This window comes from Pristis pectinata, chromosome 6 (assembly GCF_009764475.1).
Source record: "Pristis pectinata isolate sPriPec2 chromosome 6, sPriPec2.1.pri, whole genome shotgun sequence".
Taxonomy (NCBI): domain Eukaryota; kingdom Metazoa; phylum Chordata; class Chondrichthyes; order Rhinopristiformes; family Pristidae; genus Pristis; species Pristis pectinata.
The window spans coordinates 35,797,395-35,814,203 of record NC_067410.1 but is presented as its reverse complement, the minus strand read 5'-3'; the positions used below and the strand labels follow the sequence as shown (position 1 = coordinate 35,814,203).

The 16,809-nt window shown below is 40.6% G+C and overlaps 1 long non-coding RNA gene across 1 annotated transcript in view; it reads left to right on the top strand.

The window, feature by feature from the left end:
* LOC127572141 (uncharacterized) overlaps window positions 1-10,263 on the top strand; it is a 36,830-nt gene extending 26,567 nt beyond the window's left edge. Inside the window, exon 3 of the long non-coding RNA XR_007956578.1 lies at window positions 10,193-10,263. This is a non-coding gene — a long non-coding RNA (uncharacterized LOC127572141). The remainder of the gene's footprint in view (window positions 1-10,192) is intronic.
* Window positions 10,264-16,809: the final 6,546 nt, after the last annotated feature.

The following is a 16,809-nucleotide window of genomic DNA, read 5'->3' as shown; positions in this document are numbered from 1 at the left end:
CTGGGTAAATGGTAACAGGAATAACGCACACACGGGCACAGTTTATAGTGAGCATGGGAAAATCACACCAGGGATAAAATACACACACACACACACACACACACACACACACACACACACACACACAATGAACTAGGTACATACAATCAAGGAAAAACAATACGATACCCACCACCCCTTGACTCAGTGCAGGCACATCTCTATGCTCCTAGGAACACTAACTAAAATGCTCCCAACCCTTTAACAGTGCACGCCTCACCAAAGATTTCTCCAGTGCCGTTCCACAATACTTGGCCTGGAGTGAAGCAGGGTGGTCCTTCGAAGATGGCAAAGAGAGTGAGCCGAGCACATGTGGCTCCTTTTATAGTGCTGGAGGGCTGGTGGGGGGGGTGTCCAGCCCAGGTAATTTACAGGGGGCCAATGGTCAGGTGTGTGCTGATGGGTGGGGCGGGGACAAACCTTGATTGGCAGTGGTGTGTCTTCTGACCAGATAGTGAGCAGTGCTGTCACGTGACAGCCACGACCCTCCACAATACACCCTAACACTGTCTTTCAAGGCAAAACCATTATCTACCAAGGCAATCAACATTACAACATATTTTATTCTCCATTATGACATCACTATTCACTGGATGTTTTCCTTCAAGCAAAGGTATATTTATTCATGATGCAGGGTCTTGACCAGAAATGTCCACAATTCCTTTCTCCCTGGAGAAGCTGTTTGACTAATACACAAAATGCTGGAGGAACTCAGCAGGTCAGGCAGCATCCATGGAAGGAAATAAACAGTCGACGTTTCAGGCCGAGACCCTTCATCAGGACTGGAAAGGAAGAGGGCAGAAGCCAGAATAAGAAGGTGGGAAGAAGGGGAAGAGTCCTGATGAAGGGTCTTGGCCCAAAACGTCGACTGTTTATTTCCCTCCATGGATGCTGCCTGACCTGCTGAGTTCCTCCAGCACTTATTGTGTATTGCTCCAGATATATCCATCATCTGCAGAATTTCTTGTGTCTCTGTGATGCTGTTTGACGAGTTGCGTTCCTCCAGCAGATTATTTGTTGTTCCAGATTCTAGCATCTGCAGTCTCTTCTGTCTCCATATATATATATTCATGTTTATCATAAAGTGAAGTCCTCCAGATACTTGCTCAGAGGATAGTGCAAGGGACAGCAAAATAATTCCACATCAGGTTTATAACTGCAAGTATAGGGGTGCAACGCAAAAGAAAGTTTGACATCCCCTTGTGGTCAAGGTTATTGCAGGCACTTACAGTTTCCTTATGGTGCTAGCTGCACTTCTGACCTCTGCCACAACACCATGCTTTTCTACCAGCAACCTCCATTGATTAGGACTCATACCTAACATTCACGTGCTTCAGGAAACCCTCGCACACCACCACCTTTGTAACTCATAACCTCTACACACTGACAGCTCTGCAAATATGACTGTCACATCACCCACACAAATTGCGCAAAAGTCACTGGCACATTCTCCAGGAGGAAAAGGTGGCACAGATCAGGAGACAGCTGGTAGGATGAGCCATGCCTACATGTCTTCTCCTTCATGAGAGGATGATGTTTGCAACTATGGAAGGCTCATTGGAAAGGATCTGATCAGTGATAAGATGGAGGGTGTTGTAACTGAGCGTATTCACATTCCTACTCTTCTCGTCATACTACTATCCTACTAAATAAACTCTCAAGAAAGGAACAACTGATGGCGTGTACATGCACTTCTTAATTTCTCCTCTCCCCATACTACAACCTTGCCCTTATCCTCTTCCATTTCATGTATTCCAGACTGTAACCTACTGAGCAATGGAAGAAGAGTATGAAGGCAGTGATACTGAAGGTCCAGCAGCATTTAGTTTCACTGATATCGCCACCAGTTTCAGATACTGATGCATCATGTCATTTGAAGGCAGCTATCACCATGATGAGATCCCTTGTGTGTGCATTCCAGCCAAGCCGTGGGAAAGAATGGTGCAGATGCTACCTCAATGCAGAATTCATGAGCAACTTGGCCCTCCAGTGAGGTAGCACCTCACTAGAGGGCCAAGTGCATGCTTGGATTTCTTGTGCACTGGATGGTATGCAAAAAAATGCAAGAATTCCCAGCACATTACCAAGGATCACAGAGGAACCTGACACCAACTTGATGCCATACTTTGTACAGGAATTGAAAACCATTCAGGTATGGGACCTGTGGAGCCCATCATGAAATAGCCTCTGATGGATGAGGTTTTATTGTAGTACCACCAACATCTGCCCAAACCTTTGACTACTGCAGTGGAAGTTCAGGCTGTTGCCATTCAATCACAAATGGAAGCCCAGAATCCTCACTTGATGCCTCTGTAGAGCAAAGAATCTTCCAAGACCTTCCATCAGTCTCACAATCAGCTCCCCAGCAGATGTGCTCTCTCTAGATCCTGTTCAGATACAGTTTATTATCCAAAATCCTGATGCCTCCAAACCCAGTTTGCCTTGTATCAAGTTATTTCATAACTAGATACAAGGGCTTTTGTGATACTGTGTTTCCTACATTGCAACGTTGACCCTAACTTCAAAAGGATAGTATTTCATTGGATGTAAAGCACTTATAAACCCCCAAGCTCATGAAATACTCTATAAAGCGCATTCACTCTTTCTTTCTGTTTTTTCCCATTGACTTAATCAATAGATGAAAGACAAAAGATGTGAAAATAAATCCATCAGTCTCTGTAACAACAAATTTCACGACATATGTCACTGATAATAAACCTGATTCTGATTCTGAGTGCCAGTCTTCTTTCTTAATTACATTGCTGAAATGTTGAAATTGAGAATTGTGATGTTTTTAGACTGGAAGAGTATAGATCAGAATCAGGTTTATCATCACTGAGATATGTCGTAAGATTCATTGTTTTGTGGCAGCAGTACAGTGCAAGACATAAAAATTACTATAAGTTGCCAATAAATAAATAGATAGATAGCGCAAAAGAGGAATAATGAGGTAGTGTTCATGGGTTCATGGACTGTACAGAAATCTGATGGCGGAGGGGAAGAAGCTGTTTCTAAAATGTTGAGTGTGGGTCTTCAGGCTCCTGTACCTCCTCCCTCATGGTAGTAGTGAGAAGAGGGCATGTCCCAGGTGATGAGGTTCCTTAATGATGGATGCCTCCTTCCTGAGGCACCGCCTCTTGAAGATATCCTCGAAGGTGGGAAGGGTTGTGCCCGTGATGGAGCTGGCTGAGTCTACAACCCTCCGCAGCCCCTTTTGATCCTGCACATTGGACCCTCCATACCAGGTGGTGATACAATCAGTCAGAATGCTCTCCACTGTACATCTGTAGAAATTTGCAGGAGTCTTTGGTGACATACCAAATCTCCTCAAACTCATAATGAAGTAGAGCCACTGGCATGCCTTCTCCAATTGCATCAATGTGTTGGCTCCAGGTTAGATCCTCCGAGATGTTGACGCCCAGGAATTTGAAGCTGCTCACCCTTTCCACCGCTGACCCCTCAATGAGGACTAGTGTGTGTTCTCCCAACTTCCCCTTACTGAAGTCCACAATCAATTCCTTGGTCTTGCTGATATTGAGTGCGAGGTTGTTGTTACAACAGCACTCAACCAGCAGACCTATCTCACCCCTGTACTCCTCCTCATCGCCATCTGAGATTCTGCCAACAATAGTGGTGTCATTGGCAAATTTATAAATGGCGCTTGAAATGTGCCTAGCCACATAGTCATGAGTGTAGGGAGAATAGAGCAGTGGGCTAAACACGCATCCTTGAGGTGCATCTGTGTTGGTTGTCAGCAAGGAAATGTTATTACTGATCCGCAGTGACTGTGGTGGGAGTCACAGTGAGAATCAAGGGGTTGTAAATATCAGCCTGCAGAAAATGCAACTGTGAAATGGCCCCATCTGAATAGATCTTGAGGATGTTTAATTTAAATAACTGAGAGACTGCAAGATAAGATTTTAAATGGGTTAATTGAAATAGTGTGTATAAAGTGATCCCCACACATTTCATGTGAAGCTCTCTGCTCTCAGTCAGATACTTTGTCTCGGCTGACATTTCAGTGCAGCACTGCACTATCAGAAGTGCCATATTTATGATGGGATATTAACTATAGCCATCATCTGCCTCTCCAGGTGGTTGTAAAAAATCACATAACAACTTTAGCTAAAAGCAGGTGATTTTTCCCAGTGATGAACGTAACACATATTTCTCAAGTGACCTTTAAAGCTGATGGGTTTGTAGGGAACTATTGGCTATCTGTGTTGAACATGTCTGTGTGTTCTAGACTTCCATGCCTGTACATTGCAGTCTGGAGGTAAAGAATTTACTGGAGGTTAGATCCAGGGATATAGCTGGTGAAAATGGTATGGCCTCATTCATTGGCATTGGGCCACTGGGATTTTCTTTTACTTTATTCTAAGTAATATTAGTTATTTATTTAAGTTACATCAGTTATTTTTTTAGGTGAATTATTATTTCTTAATTTATTAATAATTTCTAATTTTAAAAAATATTTAAACATTTTTCAACTGTTTCTAAATGTCTTGGTGTCAGTTTGTGTTATCTGAGACCCAGCCAATGCTCAGAGCCCACTTCATTTCACGGAACAGTGCTGACAGGAAGACCTCAAGATCACTGGGAGCCAACCACCGTACAAGATCGATATAGTGTGGGGTAGGGTGGAGAGGTGCCAAGTCCAGCCAAATCCAGCCTATGATGTCATTTATCTGATTGCTGTTCATGGGGTCATATGGCATGCAAATTACTTCTGCAATGTCCTACGATACTAGATTTAAAAATAGTTAAGTTGGTATGAAATGCTTTGTCATTCTACCATATCAACTCCTGCCAAGATGGATCTCAGCACACCAAAGAATCTTGTAGAGTCCTAGAGTCATACAGTATGGAAGGAGGCCCTTCAGCCCAACTTGTCCTTGCTGAGCAAGATACCCACCTAAGCTAGTCCCATTTACCCATGTTTGGCCCATATCCCTCTGAGCATCCACATTAACCTTTTAAAAATCTGTTTTGATTCTTACTCAAATTCATATACAAAATTTTCTGAGGATATCATCGACCTTTCTCTTTTCACTCTAACCTACTGATCTATGGTTGTCATTTCGACTCAAGGGGATTATTATTCCGAGTGAAAATCTTAGCAACCATTTTGTCCCTCAACTTCAATAATAACCTTGCCACTTAAAAAATTAGATAACTTTTTTTTTACATTCCTTTTTGTGCAAGTCTGATGCTACAGCTGAGGCTTGAAAAAATTAATATTTTAGAAAGATGAAAGGATTTGGTGACAAATGATTTCAGATTCTGTAAATTAATCACATTGATTTGCAGAAAGAAAATTCAGCAGATATTCACAATTATTTTGTTTCACAGAGAGAATGCCAGCTTAATTATTCAATTAGAACTCTTGTGTTTAGCTATGTCATAAATCCCTTATGCATTGCCACTTGTGTAATTAATAATTAACCTGTTGGTGCAGCACACAAATAATGTCAATGTGTGTTTGTTTGTAACTGTTCTGCACCATATTGAGTTTTTGTTAGTTTGTCACCAGATCCCAGTAATCTTAGCATTGCTTGTAAAAATGTGAGCTTAAATGTCTTGAAATGTTTGATTATACCATGCAATTAGTTTACTGTATTTATGCTTGGGCAGATGTTATTTACATAGATTTTTCTTCTTCTGCTGTGGTTGTTACAATCATCTGAATTTGTGTCAAAGTTAATAAATGAGTGACAGCATTATTTTATGTGATTCAGTTTTCTACCTTTACACACTCTTAGCCAGACCATCTGGCTTAAGTGTACCTGGAAGTGTACCTCGCAACTTTTGATCTAGACCACTATCTAGCATGCCACATCATTATAAATAATTCAGACTTGATGGATGGGACTATGAATGATCTTAGACTGAATCACAGCAACTTTGTCACCTGCATGAAATCTAATAGAGTGAAAATGGATCCCACTGGAGAATGTGCTCTGAGATGATGCTCAATTATGCCTTGACCATCTGTCCCAGCACATGATAAATGCAAAATTTGCCTTAGCAATTATTCACGCTATCTAATTTCTAATTTTGTGAATGGAATTATGCTTCAATGAGAATTTGATTTTCTTTCTTTCTTACCTTCGTATGGTAAATATGGAGCAATAACTACAAATCCAGCTTGTTAGTTAAACAGCGCCATTGAGGAAAGGAATAACACCATCATAGATCACCATCAATAAATGTGATCTATTGTTTGATTAGAGTTCTGCTGATGAAGTCGCCATTTAATTATCATCCTCTGTCACCCTTGGGAGAAGCTTCTTGAGATATTGCAGTCTGAAGTTACTGAACCCCTGCACATGTTGCTTTTGGCCCATGGAGAGGAAGATGAATTCATTTTCCCTCAAGTGAAGAGACTCCATCAATATCCACAGGCAGTAGCACTCTGCACATTATTAATGTTGCTCGCACTAGCCTGGAGTAATTCTGAGGCAAAGAAATTGAGGTCCGTTGTCTCCTCCATAGCCATGGGCAAAGTAAGCCTTGCATGCCCCTGAAGATGTGGTTGCAGAAGACCTTGGACATTAGCACATTGTTGAGGCTGAGTTTCCATAGTTATTGCTCCTCACAGGTGCAGAAAGGAAAATTGCTCTTCAATGATTCCCTCATGTAATATCAACTAACTTACCCCCAATAAGGACTCTTCTTCCCTTCTTCTCCTCCCTCTACTCTTCAGGCTGGTTGTCCTGCTTTATCTGCCCTTTCCTGATCCTCCCTCTCATGTTGGAGAACTGGAGAAATGGCAATCAATCAATCATCTTTGGTAGGAAAGGTAACATCTGAAGATACTAGATAAGTATATAAAACCCTCTACAGTTTCCTCAGCTAATCAAATTTTACCTCTTCTCTCAACTCTACCTGCAAAATAAATCATCAACAAAACTGCAAATTACTAACTTCCCATTAAACTCTGTGTGTGCCTAGGATAAGGAAGTTGCTGGCAAGGTCCGGGGTCATTTATTTCGCTTATTATACATATTGCCTCTTCTTTCAAATCTAATCTGACAACCAGTCCAGTTATCTAATGTACTTCAGCTCATCTCATTAGTCTTTACCTGACAACATTAATAGGTCACTCTCCCTCTTAATCTGCCAAGTCGTGTTTTATTTCAGTGCTGTAATCCTACTGGTAGTCATTTTCTGCACAAATTACATTCAATGTACTGATATTCCTCAGTGATTTACTGAATGTACTTTCAGTGAACTTACTGAACCTTTCTTTCTTTTGTCCCCTTCTGGAAACTCCTTCCTCTTTGCCAATCTTTTAGTTGAATCCAATCACTGGGTGGATTTTGGACAGTTTGAGTACAGCTCCAAACCTCCTGATCCCCAATTCTATGAAAATTAAATCAGTTTTATTATCTAATCTTAACTTTATTCTCATCAGCTGTTTGTTCCCATTCATTTCAATGAGACAAGTCAACCTCAGAGCTGGAAAATCCATGCTGTCCGATTGAACCTTGGAAGGAGTTCATCAGCACAGCATTTGTGTCCCAGGGTCAGCACTTAACAGGAACAGAAGACTGCGCTTCAGCCTGTACTCACGACTGAGCTTCCACACACTTAAGAGCTTAGAAGCTGAAAGATCTGAGTGGATCTGTGGGCTTGTAATTGCATGATCTGCCCTAATACTTTACATGTAAAGTTATGTACATCTACAAGGGAAAATCTCTTCCTACAGGATATTTCTAAGTATATATTTTCAATTCTTTAGTTTTTCATACAAATCAGATATTATTTCTCATTGTCATTAAAAGGAACTTATATTTTTTCCAGATAGTTAAATTATTCTTATACAATCATATAGATTGTTCTTTGGTCAAAATTACCCAGCTCTGTTTCTCAAAATATTAACCTTTGTCTTTGTAGCATCCATGATAGCAATACAGTAATTTAAAATGAATGTTTTCCTTCATCAGGTTTCTAACTTTGGTTCTATATTTAGGTAGCCCTTTAAAATTGCTCAATTTAATTAATATCTGCATTTTACCAAAATGTATAAATTTACATTTCCACATGTGTCTCTGGTCTGACCATTTCAGAAGCCTATCTATCGCCTGGAAGTCTCTTCATCATTCATAACATTTCTGTTTTGTTCATTTACCAGCTTTGAAATCATGCCATCTATTTCCAATCAAAAACTGTTCTCGATAATCCTTGCTTTCATCCCTTGGCCAGTTTGTTTACACATAATCACTTTCTCTTTAATTCCATGTGCTTTAATTTTGAGTACAAGATTATAATACAAAATGTTGTCTGAACCCAGAATCAGAATCAGGTTTACTATCACTGATTTATGTTGTGAAATTTGTTGTTTTGTGGCAGCAGTACGGTACAAGACATAAAGACATAAAAATGACTACAAGGTACAAAAATCAATAAATAGTGTAAAAGAGGAGGTAGTGTTCATGGGTTCATGGACCATTCAGCAATCTAATGGTGGAGGGGAAGAAGCTGTTCCTGAAACATTGAGTGTGGGTCTTCAGGCCTGTACCTCCTCCCGGATGGTAGTAACATGAAGAGGGCATGAAGAGGTGGTGAGGGTCCTTAATGATGGATTCTGCCTTCTTGAGGCACCACCTCTTGAAGATGTCCTCGATGGTTGGGGAGGGTTGTGCCCACGATGGATCTGGCTGAGTCTATAACCCTGTACAGCATGTTGGAGCCTCCATACCAGGCAGTGATGCAACCAGTCATCTGTAGAAATTTGTAAGAGTCTTTGGTGACACACCAAATCTCCTTAAACTCCTAATGAAGTAGAGCCGCTGGCATACCTTCTTCATGATTGCATCAATGTGTTGGGGCCCAAGATAGACCCCCTGAGATGTTGATGCCCAGGAACTTGATGCTGCTCACCCTTTTCACTGCTGACTTCTCAATAAGGACTGATGTGTGTTCTCCTGACTTCCTGAAGTCCACAATCAATTCCTTGGTCTTGCTGATACTGAGTGTGAGGTTGTTGTTGTGACATCACTCAACCAGCTGATTTATCTCTCTCCTATATGCCTCCTTACCACCATCTGAGATTCTGCTAACAACAATGGTGTCATTAGTGAATTTATACACATCGTAAAAACCCAGATTGTTGTCAAACACATCCTAAAACCCACCCCAGACATTCTCCCTCCTCCCTTCTCCCATTGGGCAGAAGATACAAAAGTCTGAAAGCACGTACCACCAGGATCAAGGACAGCTTCTATCCCACTGTTATAAGGCTATTGAACAGTTCCCTAGTACCATAAAATGGACTCTTGACCTCACAATTAGCTCGTTATGGCCTAACACCTTGTTGTCTACCCACTCTGCACTTTATTTTGCATTCTGTTATTGTTCTACGTTGTATTACCTCTATGCACTGTATAATGAATTGATCTGTATGAACGGTATGCAAGACACATTTTCACTGTACCTCAGTACATGTGACAATAATATTCCAATTCCAATTCCAATTCCAATTCCAATTCCAATTCCAGATATACAACATCAACTGTGTACTCCTTTCATGAACACTCCGTGCATTTACATTTACTGACTTTCAAAATATTGAGGTAAGATTGAATAGTACAGCAATGTTGTCAGACAGTTGGCAAGGTGATGCAGCAGTTTGCATTGCTGAAAATGAATCAAGAGGGGAGTTGATGTACATGTGCGTGAGAGAAAAGTTTCAGGGCACAGGGTAATAATAGTGGGAATGCGGTTGATGGGATTATTCTGCTGAGAGCTGACACGGACCCGAAGGGTTGTGGCCTCCTTCTGTGCCTGCATGAGTTTCCTCCAGGTGCTCCGGTTTCCTCCCACATTCCAAAAAGACGTACAGGTTAGGAGCTGTGGGTATGCTATGTTGGTGCTGGAAGAGTGGTGACACTTGCGGGCTGCCCCCAGCACATTCTCAGTAAGGCAAAAGACACTTTCACTGTGTGTTTCGATGTACATGTGACTAATAAATAAATATCTAAAAATATTTAAAAACATAAAATGAGATAACTGTTGTTGCAGTATTGTAATATTTAAGTGCAATGTATATTGTGAAATGAAGAAAGTTATTACATTTCATGTTCATAGAATAAACATTTAATATTTGATTAACTCGACTTTGATGATTCACTGTTGTTGAAACTTATAGATAATGCCTTCATGGGTGACCCGACAAGTTTATTTGGATTGCTACATATTTGTGCTTAAAGTGAGGTGCAAGGCTTCAATTAATGTAGGTAAGTGCAAGATCTGGGTACCGTCTGTACAGATAAAACAACAAAAAAGACATTTCTATAAAGAAAGGGCATGTTTGTGTTTTGTTGGCTCACATATTGACCTTTTCTATTCTCTTTATGGATATCTATTTATAATTACGGTATTTTCTGTGTTCTTTTAATGCATGCATTTTATTACAATGGAAAAAAATGATTCATGATAATTACAGATGGTGCTTAAAAGTAAACTGCATCTTAGAATTAAGGAGTTATTCTGCATTACTAATTGATTTGAAGGGTTATAATGACATTGCCAACAGACTTCAACTACTTGCATAAACTGAGGCAATAGATAATACATATGGGCTAAATTGATTGTTTTGGGTGCTTTGTTGCAAATATTGAATGATTAATGTTTCACAGCAAAGTTTGTTCACAAGATTGGTGTTAATGAACAAAGAGGTGTAAATTTATTATGTGTTTAGCCTACCATAGACTCTTTAGGAAGTGACAAATGCTGAAGACTCTGGTGTGTAAAGAAATAAGCTGAAGAAAAATCTCTGAAATTATTGTCACTTCTTTGGTCACCTTTCAGTATCTTTAGGTATTTCGCCCTCATTCAAACCATTCGCCAGTTTCTAAGTGATATGATACGCAAGCAGCATTGTCCCTACTTTGCCTGTAAACCATTTTTAAGAAAGTTCTCCAGAAGTGAACAAGTTGATGTATATTGGCCTTTTTTTCTGACTTTAGTTCTCTCTCCTTTGTTTTGTGCCATGAATATTTAAAGCTTACCTTTCTGAGCTGTGAGCATGAAGGTATTTTTCTCCTTGTAAGTTCCCTGCAGTACTGTGGATTATGAACATTGGGAAGGCCTGAGGTTCATTGAAGATATGTGTTACTAGTTACTTGAAGCCTCTTTTTCCCTTGTTTGCAGTCCAGCTCAATGCTAACAAATTACATAACAGGCATAACAGTTGGTTTAAACATGGATGAAGGTCAGTACCCAAATAATTTCCAACAGAGCGAAAATGTGCGTGGCTTTGAGTCCATCATCAATATAAGCTTCCAAATTTTAGTCTCGATTTTTCCCTTGAAATACAACAGCCTTTGGGGGTAACCAAAGGGAAATGTTCAGAAATTCTTCTAGAACTGCTCTGCCTGTTCCTTGTTTTCCCGAGACCAGGTAGAATCTTGAATCTTATGAGGAGTCTATTCAGCCCATTTTACTTGCACCAGTTCATTGTTAGCCCTCTCCCCTGCTCACTCCACAAACCCTGAAAGTATCGTGTACCATTTCAGAATATATTCACTTTTTTTTAAGTCTTGTCATGTTTTCTTCCATTACCTCTTCCAACATTTTCTTTTGCAAGTGCTAATGGGCATGTAGTACTACACAAAATCTGGGCATATTGGTGAAGGATACTTGTGGAAATATGGCTAACAATATAATGTGGGAGAACACAAATTTTAAATCCCAAAGAAGATTAAGTTGATTTCCACTCTTCTTTATGGCATACAAGGAAGTTACTTCAGCCCATCAAGTCTATGCCTGCTCATAGATCAATCCCATTCCCTCATTAATTCTTCCTGTAACTGATTCTCCCCTCATTTCTATCAGTTCCTTCCAGATTCTATTCCTAACTCACACAACAGAGACAATTTACAATGGTATTGATATTGGTTTAGTATTTTCACTTATACCGAGGTACAATGCAAAACTTGTCTTGCATACCATTCGTACAGATCAATTAATTACACAGCGTATTGAGGTAGTACAGGGTAAAAACAACAACAGAGTACAGAGTAAAGTATCACAGCTACACTGAAGTACTTTGCAGGTAGACAATAAGGTGCAAGGTCAAACAAGCTACAAGGTAGATTGTGAGGTCAAGAGTCCATCTCATCGTATAAGGGAACCGTTCAAGAGTATTATCACAGTGGGATAGAAGTTGTCCTTGTTGAATTACCATGTAACCTACAACTTTACATCATTGGGATGTGGGAGGAAACCAGAGAGCCCAGGAGAAACAAAGAGGTCACAGTAAGAACATGCAAACTGCACACATACAGCATCAGAGATCAGAATTGAACCCGGGTTGCTGGATCTGTGAGGCAGCAGCTCTACTGACCGCACCACTGTGTTGTCCATTGAGCATGTGAGCACATTTGATTAACATCTATAGCCTCATGACTTGTATAAACGTTTTAAAATGATGATTCTATAGGTTGTGCCAAAGCCATCTTTACCATGTCATAGCCATTCTATATAGCCAGCCCTAGGTGGGTATCCATAATACGGTCAAAGAAACTACCGAAATTACTGCAATGAACCCAACCCCAGACGCCTGATGCGGGTTGAGGGTGAACATTGAAGCCCACTGTTGTCTTGTCAACGTTATGGCCACGTGTGGGATTCACTCTTAGTTTTCCAGTCAGTAGTTCACTGGGTATAAATGGACAACCACATAGAAATCAGGACAAAGGACATAATTGATATAAATTAGGTGGCTGCTTTTAAAATGAGTCAGCTTATGATAGTTGCATTGTGAATGGCAATTTTCTTCCCCTGGAGAACACAGCAATAATTTGGAAATTTATACAATAAACATTTTAAAAGTTACAACTAGTGATAGTACAGATATCAATTTCATGGTGAAAGCACCAACTCTCTTTTGATAATAAAAATGATGGAATTGCTTTTGCTGGCTGGGTTTTCTTATAAAGAACCTACTGCTCTCTCTATGAACTCTTCTTTCTGATCTCCCAGATGACATACTTGGCTTCATTCCAAAGCCATCTCCCTTTCTTCCTAATTGTAGTTCAGGATGTTAACAATCGGATGACTGCACAGGACTAGCAATTAGAAATATAGTCACCTCTTCAACACAGCACTGATGCTGTCCTGCTACATGTGACCTAGTCTTTGGATTTGGCTTGGTACATTGTGTTCACTTTGAATATAATTGGTTGGTTACTGTGAGAAATTCCACCCTTCACCCTTTCATATTCTATCTGTTAACACGTGGTGCATACGAACCTGTGTTGTAATAAGTAAATTATATTGAATAACTTCCAGAATCTGAGTAGGAAAGACTTCATCCTGAAATTCAGGTTCAGTTGATAGCTGTATAAGGAGACCTTCTGAGAAATAGATATAATTTGATCTCCAAATTTTAAATTATTATTTCTTAGCTGACTTTACTGACAGTAATTAGCTTCATTTTGGTGGAATGTGTGTCAACTCCAGATGTAATGGTTCTGACTAATACGAACAAAATTCATGTGAATAAACTTTGTGAGACTATGCCCACTTTGTTAGGTAGCAGTTTTCCATGGAGTGATTTGCGGCCTGATGATACCATGCTGCTGACAACCTGAACCTACATTTGCTTATTTAGATTATGACAGCTGAGTCCCAGATTTAGTATCATTCACTCATGTGAGGCCTGTACTCAGTTAGGCACATTACAGTCTTTGGAGCTCAAAACTGAGATTCAATGTTTTCGGGTCTTAACCATTCCTCCCATCTATTTCTTACAGCAGTTGTTAATTCTGTTATTTCCATTGATGCCTATTCCAGACCCAGATTTTTATTTTTACTGCCCCTTTACCATCTCCTTGCACTCTCAAACTATTCACCACTCAGCCTTCCATATAAACAGAAAGACGCAGAGAAAAAGTAGCAAACTGATCTGTAGTCTTGCGCTGTTTACCTAAGTCTGTTTTAAACCTTCACTGCCTTTGTTTTATAAAAGGTTACAAATCTTAGGTGTAAAATTAGCAGCTGAACCAATATCAGTTGTTGTTTTCATGAGAGAACTTCAAACTCCCAATACCTGGTGTCATCTAAGTTCACTCCTGGAAGATCTGTCTTAAACTACTCTAGCTCTTGACTCTCAAAGAGGTGAAAATTTTCTTTCCATTTGCTTCAATCTTCCCAAGGTGCAGTACTGAAAACTGTTCACTGGGTATGGTTTAACATATAGCTATAGAATGAATTGTTTCCATTTGTATGATGGGACCAGCATTTAATTAGTGTTTTCTGATTATTTTTGCACCTGTCCAAGCCTGTCGTCCTTCACCACAGAGCCTTTATGGTGGCAGCATTGAACTTCAGTGTGCCCCTCAGCACGTTCTCCTGCACTTTGGAATGCGCCAGTTGGCAGTTATGCTTTCAATCATCTTGCACTAGCAAGCCAGGTTGATGACCACCAAGTTGATGACCTTCCAGCAACAATTGATGTTTGTCTCATTATGTGTCATTGGGAACAGACCATAGTTCAAAGACTCCTGTGTTATGTAACTGCTTGGGACACACCTCATCAAGGACCATTGCATCCCTTTCCAGACCTTCTTGGCAAATGTACAATGCACAAGGAGGTAGACAATCATTTCATCCACACCACAGCCATTTTGAGGGCAGCATGTGATGGGAGTCAGACACTGTGAATGAAGGATCTGCCAAAGAGTTCTTCTCTCATTACCAGCAAAACACGGTACTGGAGCTTGCTGGTGAGTTCTAGCAATGAAGCATTCTGCCAAATAGCTTTGATAATCTGCTCAGGGACCTGTCCCATGGGATTCACAATGTCCCTCTCCTGCAGGGTCTGCAGGACAATCCACGCTGACCACTGCTTGATGGACTGTGTTTGAGGGTATTTTTCTATAGGAATTTTTCTGCAAAGGACAGATCGTGCAGCAAGGTCCAACTGAAAGAACCATTGTGCAGCAACAGGACCAGTCCCGTCCTTTGCAGCACAGGGGACACTTGGTGTTTGCATACTCCAGCTCTACACACAGCTTAATGCAGCCACACACAAAGATGGCCATCAGGATGAGGGCTACATTGGGTGTGCATTCCCCCCATCTCTGGAGACCTGTACATCATAGTCTGACGGACTGAATCCATTTTGGATCTCCAGATGAAATGGAAGTTGGCTCGGGTGACTGGTGCAGGAGAGGGATATGGTCACACCTGCCAATTCAGTAGAAAAGTCCTAACCTACCCACCTGTTCTTTATCTATGCATGTAAGAAGCTAACCCCTTTAAAGGGATGTCTGAAAAATACAGACAGCAGAGATTGATTTTCCCCACAGAATTTTAACAACCTTTGTTATTCCTCTCCTTTGGTGATTAAAGTGTTAATACTCCATCATATCTGAGATTCAGCAGGCTATTTAATTGCAGGGGTATTTGGTTTAAACACAATGCACCCTATCTTGAATGCATAACCATGCTTTCCTTTAAGAGTAAGTAGTGCCAGTCAATGGCTGTCTTAGCTCAGAGGTGCCAAATAACCTGGTAACACGCCAGTATCCAGATGAGATGGGAGAAAATCATCACACGCAGGAGCGACCACACATAATTTAAGGCTAAACCTCATATGTTTCCTCCAGATGCTCCAGTTTGGTCCACATCCCAAAAACCTGTGGGTTGGTAGCTTAATTGGCCACTGTAAATTGCCCCCAGTGGGTGGTAGAATCTGGGGAAAGTTGATGGGAATGTGGGGAAAATAAAGTGGGTTAGGGTAGGATTCATGTAAAAATGAGTGCTTAATTGTTGGCATGGAACTGGTGGGCAGATGGGCTTGTTTCTGTGCTGTATCTCTCTATGACTCTAAGCAAAGGACAGACACATCAGCTCAACAGTTAGGGGAACTCTAATTGATTGATGTAGCATGGAAGTAAACCCTTCGGTCTATCAAGTCTGCGCTGACCATCAAGTACCCATTGTTACACTAATGCTACCCTATCCCATTTTATTCTCCACATGTTCCCATCAGCACTCCCCAGATTCTATCACACACCTAATGCCTGGAGCAGTTCACAGCAGCCAATTAACCTATACACCCACACATTTTTAGAATATGGGAGGAAACTGGAGCACCCAAATCTAGCCCACACAATCACAGGGAGAACGTCCAAAAGCCACGCAGACAGCACTGGAGGTCAAGATTGAACCCAGGTTGCTGGAGTTGTAAGGCAGTGGCTCGACCAGCCACACTATTGTGCCACCCAAGATTATTCAATTCACTAAATTACTGTCATAAGAACCAAACTTGGAAGGTTGAATGAATGACAATCCAAATAACAACCAGTCATTTGGGTTACAGCAGACAAATAAGAGCTAAAATAGTCTGCTGCTGATGAATTCAATTAATGGCTACAAATAAAACTTTGTGATCACAGGTGAATTATGCAAGACTCCAATTAATTACTTTGTCTTATTAATACCATCTGTTTTTGAATGAATGGGAATTAAAACTTAAAAGGAGACCAAGGAACCTAAACATCAGATATGGGAAACTCCCACACCTTTTTCTTCAGGGGGAATACGTTTCTTCTTACCTCAGCTCTGAACAGCCAGCCTCTTGTTTTGAGGTAGTTGTTCCTGATCCCAGGCACCCCAGCAAGGCAACCTACGCTGTAAATCCCTGTGTAAAAAAAAGTTTGATTGTTGCAATGGGGTCACTCTTCATTCTTCTGAACTCTAGAGAATATAGACCGAGTCTGCTTATTCTCTGCTCATACATTTGAGAATAGGAAC